Consider the following 6,204-nt stretch of genomic DNA (forward strand, 5'->3'; position numbering starts at 1 on the left):
CTCTCTCTCTCTCTCTCTCTCTCTCTCTCTCTCTCTCTCAAATAAATAAAAATTAAAAAAAAAAAAGAATGAGCTTGCAAGGGCATAGATGGAAGACAGAAGACCAAAAAGAGAAAACTGAGACAATTGATGTAGACAGTGACAACTCGCAAGGAAGACGACGGTGGAGAGAGACAAAACTAAAATCTACTTAGAAAGTAGAATGGAGAGGATTTAAGAGGCACTTGGTTGAACATCATGTTCATGTTTCTGGGGTGGACCAGGTCATGGACCCAGAAGAAGGAAGAATCAGAAATTTCAAAGAAGAGACCTCCTCTAGGGAAATGGGCTTTGTAGATGTCTTCCTTGAGTTCCCAGTGTCTGATGCTCAAGAAGAGGCAGCGTTTCCTAATGAAAGTTGTGCTGGCCTCATGTGACCAGGCAAATGGAAATCAATATATTGATTCCCTTGAAAGGGCACAGGAAACCAGGATGTGGTCCAGACACAAGATTGTCTTGTTGCAGGTTCACCCACTGATGCCCCACCTTAATCAATGTAGTTTACAGCTGGCTAGAACCTAACTCAGACATCTTCAGACCACTTGGAGTTTACCTAGACACCCTGAAGCCAAATACTGATACCATGAAAAACATGCGCACTCTAACACTCTGATCTCTATCTGTCTCTGTCTCTATCTCTCTGTGTGCATCTCTGTTGCTCCCTCTCTCTCCTTCTATCTTGAAACAATTTCAGATTCATAGGAAAGTACAGTATCACATTGTGCAACATTAGGGCACAGACAATGACATTGGTGTGACACATCTGTGTAGCTCTATTTCCTTTTATCCCATGTACGGATTTACAGATTTGCACAACCCCCAGCATACTCAAGACACAGGTTATACAAACTGTATGTCTCAATATGCTACCAGTCTCAGTGAAATACAGAAGCCTAATCTCCTTGTAAGCCCCTTTGCTGGGCCTCCCATTACACACACACACACACACACACACACACACACACACACATCCACATACTAGCATGTGCACACACGCAACACACTTTATTATATAACCACTTCATCTATTTCCTTTACATACATTGGAATCTACTGTAGACATGCTGCTTTTGCTTTGACCAGCAAACATAATTTAGGGAGGAGATTTTATTGTGTTTATTCATATCGGACTCCATTGTTCTTTCTTCCTTTTAGATGTTCCAAGATCTCTCCTTTTCTTGTCTCCTATGTTTCAAGAATTCCCCTCAGCCATTCTCTGAGAGTAGGCAGGTCTTGCAGGGGCACATTCTCTTGGTTTTCCTTCCACTGGGAACGTTTTGATTTTCCTCCCTGAAGGACTATTTCATAGGACAGACTCCCAAGGTGAGCCTTGATTTCTTTCAGCTCTTTAAAAAAAAAAAAGAAGTAATGCTTCTTTCTGGCCTCTGTGGCTTTTGATGATGAATCTACTTTTTTAAAAAATACTTTTTCCTTTATAGATAAAGTGACATTTCTCTTCCTGCTTTCAAGCCTGGGGGTGGAGCAGGATCTTGCTTGGTCTTCCTAGGCAGCCCTGTACTCATGATGCTGTCCAGGCTGCCCTTGAACTTACAGCAACCCTCCTGCCTCAGCCTCTTGGGAGCTGGAATGAGTGCAGTTCCCCTCCCCCACTCCCGGCTGTTTTGTTTGTTTGCTTGTTACTGTTGCTTTTTAGTTTTATGAAATTTGGTTGTGGCGCAGGATGGTGTAAATTTCTTTGGGTTTATCCCATTCCATGGGAGGTGATTTATTTCTTTGATATCCTCTCAGCCATTTGAAACCATAGACAGGTGTCCCAGTTTTCACCAAATTAGGATGTTTTGTCCTTGAGCACCTCTTGAGCGCCACATTCTGCCCGAGCCTAGGGTGACACAATATGAGCTCTGTGGCACAGGGCCACAGACCCTCCGTGCTCCGTTTGCTCTGTCTCCATGGTCTCATTAGGTTTTCTCTCTGTTGCTTGGGTCAAGAAATGTCTGCTATTCTATCTTTCCATTCACATTCTTTCCTCTTTCTCTCCATTCTGCTATCAAGCCTGGCTAGTAAGTTTATTTTCTTGTTTTATTTTTCACTTCTCAAATTTTCCCTTGGCTCTCCTTTCTATCTTCCATTTGTTTTATCCTGTGACTTTTACTTTTCCCTCTGTCTCAAACCTGTGTACCATTTCTTCTCAAAGCATCATTCTGACAACTGCTTTAAAATCCATACCAGGTCATTACCCAGTGTATGGCAGCTCAGTGGTGAGGTCTGTAGAGTCCCTCTTGCTGTGCTTGAAAGATAGGCAATGTCCCCCAAAGTGCCTTTCCAGGGTGGCTTTGGGTTCCTTAGCCCAGTGGAAGCACAGCCCCGGGAGCTAGGGACCAGCCATCCTCCCTTCTCTGCTTCCCGCCAGGAAGTGAGCAGTCCACTCCTCCTCCTGCTCACACCATCACCTCCAGAGGCCCAGAGCAATGAATGAATCCTCGCTTTAGACTGGACCCTCCAAACCTTTCCTTCTAACTTAAGTTATCTCCAAGCACTTTGTTACAGTAATGCGATACTGATAACACACCTCTGTTCTGTTTTATAAAACCTTTCCCTCTCTCACTATTGTCAGAAAAACTTAATGCCCCTTGCTCCAAAAGCACAAGAATATTTGCAAGTCTCTCCTGGGCCCCCAGAGACTTGGGTCCAAGGTGTTTGTTTGTTTGTTTGTTTGTTTGTTTTTGATGCACAACACAGGCATTCACAGAACATAAGAACACAGACTTGGAAGAATGATCCGCTCAGGCTGAAACCGCTGCTCCGACTTCCCAGCTCTGTGAACTCAGCCAAGTTGCTTGACCTCCAGGCCTCAGTTGCCCCATCTGTAATGAGTCATGAGCATCTTCTCAAAAGATGCTGCAGGGAAAGGGAACGGCCAGTGCGATGGTGTTTTTATGACTGGTACAAGTTGTTCCACAGTGCTGGGGCAGTAAGAACGTCCGAACAAAATCCCTTATAGAGGGTGGAGCATACGGAAGAGTAGGGCCAATGTGTGCAGTAAAAAACAAATCAATAAATAAGACTAAAGCAAATTCCATAATCAAGAACCACAGCATGGCCATTACCTTCAAAGCAGGATTGCCAGCCTGGCAGATAAAAATACAGGAATTGAATTTCAGATTTAAAACTGAGCAAGTTGTTTTAAAGTATACATTTGGTCCATACATATACATGTGATGAAAGATTCTTCATCATGTATCTGAAATTCAGAGTTCGCTGATTGTCCCAAATTTTGTCTCAAGACCCTCCTTAGGTAGCTCTTCCCCGCCAAATCACCCTCCTTTCTACCTGGCTTTCTTGAGCATATTCCTTTGCTTTTCTTTTTTGACCTACATACAATGTTGATTGCTAAATGTTGACTTTCATTTGGCTCATTTTGGACTTTTTTTAAATTAATTTTATTGAGAAAAAAATTGCAATGAGACAGTTTCAAAACAGATTGGTAGGAGATTTACAACAACTAATAATTGCATATTGTTGCCTTTGTAGTAGTCATTCATAGTACAAGATGCAGACAGGATATCCTGTCCAAACACTATTAGTGCAAATCTTTCTTCTTATTGAATTAAGAGAAAGTGGCTATATGTTTATCCTAACTATTTTGTATATACAGATTCAAAATTGCCCTTCATTTATATCTCCTTTTTTTGTTTAGTTTTGTCAGAGATGAGTATTCCATTGTCATCCAAATATTGTAGGTGCATGAATTCAGCAAAATATTCCAATATAGGTCAGTAGTCCACAATAGTAGTGTTTTTCCAAAGGCATGTCTAATCTAGGCCCAGGACACTTCCCACCAAAGCCATGGGCAGTCTAAAACCTATCTCTTTAACCTGATAGCACAGGAACCTAATGCTGGGAGTCCAGGGAGAGGCCCACACAGATCACCTCTAAAGAGTCTTCTCCCCACACCCATGGTTTTGGTGTTTGGCATCCACCTTCAACTCTGAGTTACTTCCTCCTGAGCGCCAGCCCTCTGACCCCTCCCGCTGTCCGCCTCCTGCCCCTTCCTTGGCTGGACTCCTCCTAGGGAGTTCCACTGCTTCTGCCTTGAGCCTCTTTTCCTCAACACTTAGAAGAAGACATGTATTTCTACCCTTCAGTGTCATGACAGAAAGAAGTCTGGGGACTCTCAGGGAGAAAAGACAGATGGCTTTAGAGCTGGTGGCCCATCGTCAAGAGCTAGTTTATCATTTTTAAAGGAAAGAAGAATCAGCCCTTAGAAAAGCAGCAGTGACCTCCTGTCCTCCAGGAACAACAACAACAAAGGTGCTTCTTCCAAGTAGCAGAAATGAACAAAATAGTTAAAGTTATATAGTATTTTACATTAAACTCCCATAATTTGTATAGTAAGCATCCATTTCAATGTTTAGAGAAGAATGAGAATTATTGAAAATGTTACTAGTTATGTTTTGTTTTGTTCTTTTGGGTTTTTTGTTTGTTTGTTTGTTTTTGGTCTGATCTTTTATTGTGTCTCTAACTTCTCTCCCAAGGTACTGAAACCCAGACTCTAGCCCTCAAGGCTCATCCTGGGGAAAATATTCTGCGTCACCTGTACCAGGAGCCTCCTTCCCCCTTGAATCTATTTGCTGCCAAGTGAAAATGAGCACCTAGTGCTGTAGGAAGAGGAGAAAGTCGTGACAGGGCAGACCGTGGCCCAAAGGCCAAGGGTAGGGGGAGAAGAAAGGGCCGCGCTGCCCTTTACACTGGGCGAGCAGGGCCCGAGGAGCCAACAGGGCCTCTGTCTCCTTCCCACCCATGTCCGGCTCCTCCTCCCCAGCTGTCAGTCTGGGTCACAGCCCAGCTGAGACCACAAAAAGGCTCCAGAGACAGTGAGGAGAAGAGGCCAGCAGAGACCCCAGGGAAAGTAGCCCCACAAGTATTTGTTGACCACCAAGGTTGGTCACCATCTGTCAAAGCCAATGATACTAACAAAGGCAAATAAGTCAACAAAAAGCCTTGCTTGTATTTGATGAGGATCAAGGCTGGTAAGAAAAAAGTCAGAGAGCTGGGCTGTGGTCTTTTCCTAACAAAAAGCTGCATATTGCACATCTGCAAAGAAATCTCTTTGCAGCTGGAGAAAACCTCTGAGCCTTAGTTACTCTTTGGTAAAAATGAAAAGTGAAGTCAGTCCCAGCACTCAGGAGGCCAAGGCAGGAAGATAACTGAAGTCAGCAATTTGAGACAATCCTGGGCAATATAGCAAGATGCTGTTTCTAAAATAGAACATAGGGACTGGGGATATGGCTCAATAGAACAAGCTCTTGCTTGGCAAGCCCAGGAGCCTAAGTTCAATCCTTGGTTCCACCAAAAAAATAAAATAAAATAGATCATAGATAGGTGGAATTTTAAAAGCTACACATGATGGGGCTTGGCTGTAATCCCAGTATATTGGGAGGCTGAGGCAGGAAGATCACAAGGTCAAGGACAGCCCGGGTAATTTAAGGAGGCTGTCACAAATTTTTAAATAATAAATAAATAGCTCAGTGGACTAAAGCACCTGCTTAGGCAGAGCATAGTGGCCAGGGTTCAATCACCAGCATGCTGTGCCAGCCCCCCTCACTGAGGCAGGCTGAGACAGCAATTGAGATTGAGCATGGTGGCGTGCACCTGCAATCCCAGCCCTTGGGAGGCTGAAAATAGGAGAATCATTATGAGTCTGATCTGTATAGTGTGGCCCTATAGACCCTGTACTAAATACATTAATAATAATAATAATAATAATAAATAGTGGTGACCTCATTCTCATGAGATTTATTGTGCTGTCATCAGCTACTAGATGGGAAGTAAAGCAATGGTCTCTAAGTCTCCATCTAAGGTAGGATCCTACCTACCACATTTGCACTGACATTAGCAGAAAGGGGGAGATAGAATCTCCTACCAACCTCCTGACTTTCCTGCACTGCAGCATTTGCAACACCAAGTCAAGATGCTTGTGGGACTGGCTGCAGTGGTGTACGATGGAACCTAGTGCTCTGGGAAGCTGAAGGAAGAGGAGCAGGAGCTCAAGCTCAGCCTGTCTAGGAAACTTAGTGACTTAGAAAGATCCAGTCTCAAAGTCAAAAGTGAAATAGGCCAGGGCTGTAGCTCAGAGTGAAGGCCCTGGGCTCAATCCCTAGCACAGGGAGAGAGAGAGAGAGAGAGAGAGAGAGAGAGAGAGAG

General features: G+C 43.8%; 1 pseudogene; it reads right to left on the minus strand.

Annotated features, from left to right (window-relative positions):
* LOC105740860 overlaps positions 1-4,802 on the minus strand; it is a 6,143-nt pseudogene extending 1,341 nt beyond the window's left edge.
* Between the last annotated feature and the right edge of the window lie 1,402 nt (positions 4,803-6,204).

Source organism: Octodon degus, unplaced genomic scaffold, assembly GCF_000260255.1.
Source record: "Octodon degus isolate 3935 unplaced genomic scaffold, OctDeg1.0 scaffold00177, whole genome shotgun sequence".
NCBI lineage: Eukaryota > Metazoa > Chordata > Mammalia > Rodentia > Octodontidae > Octodon > Octodon degus.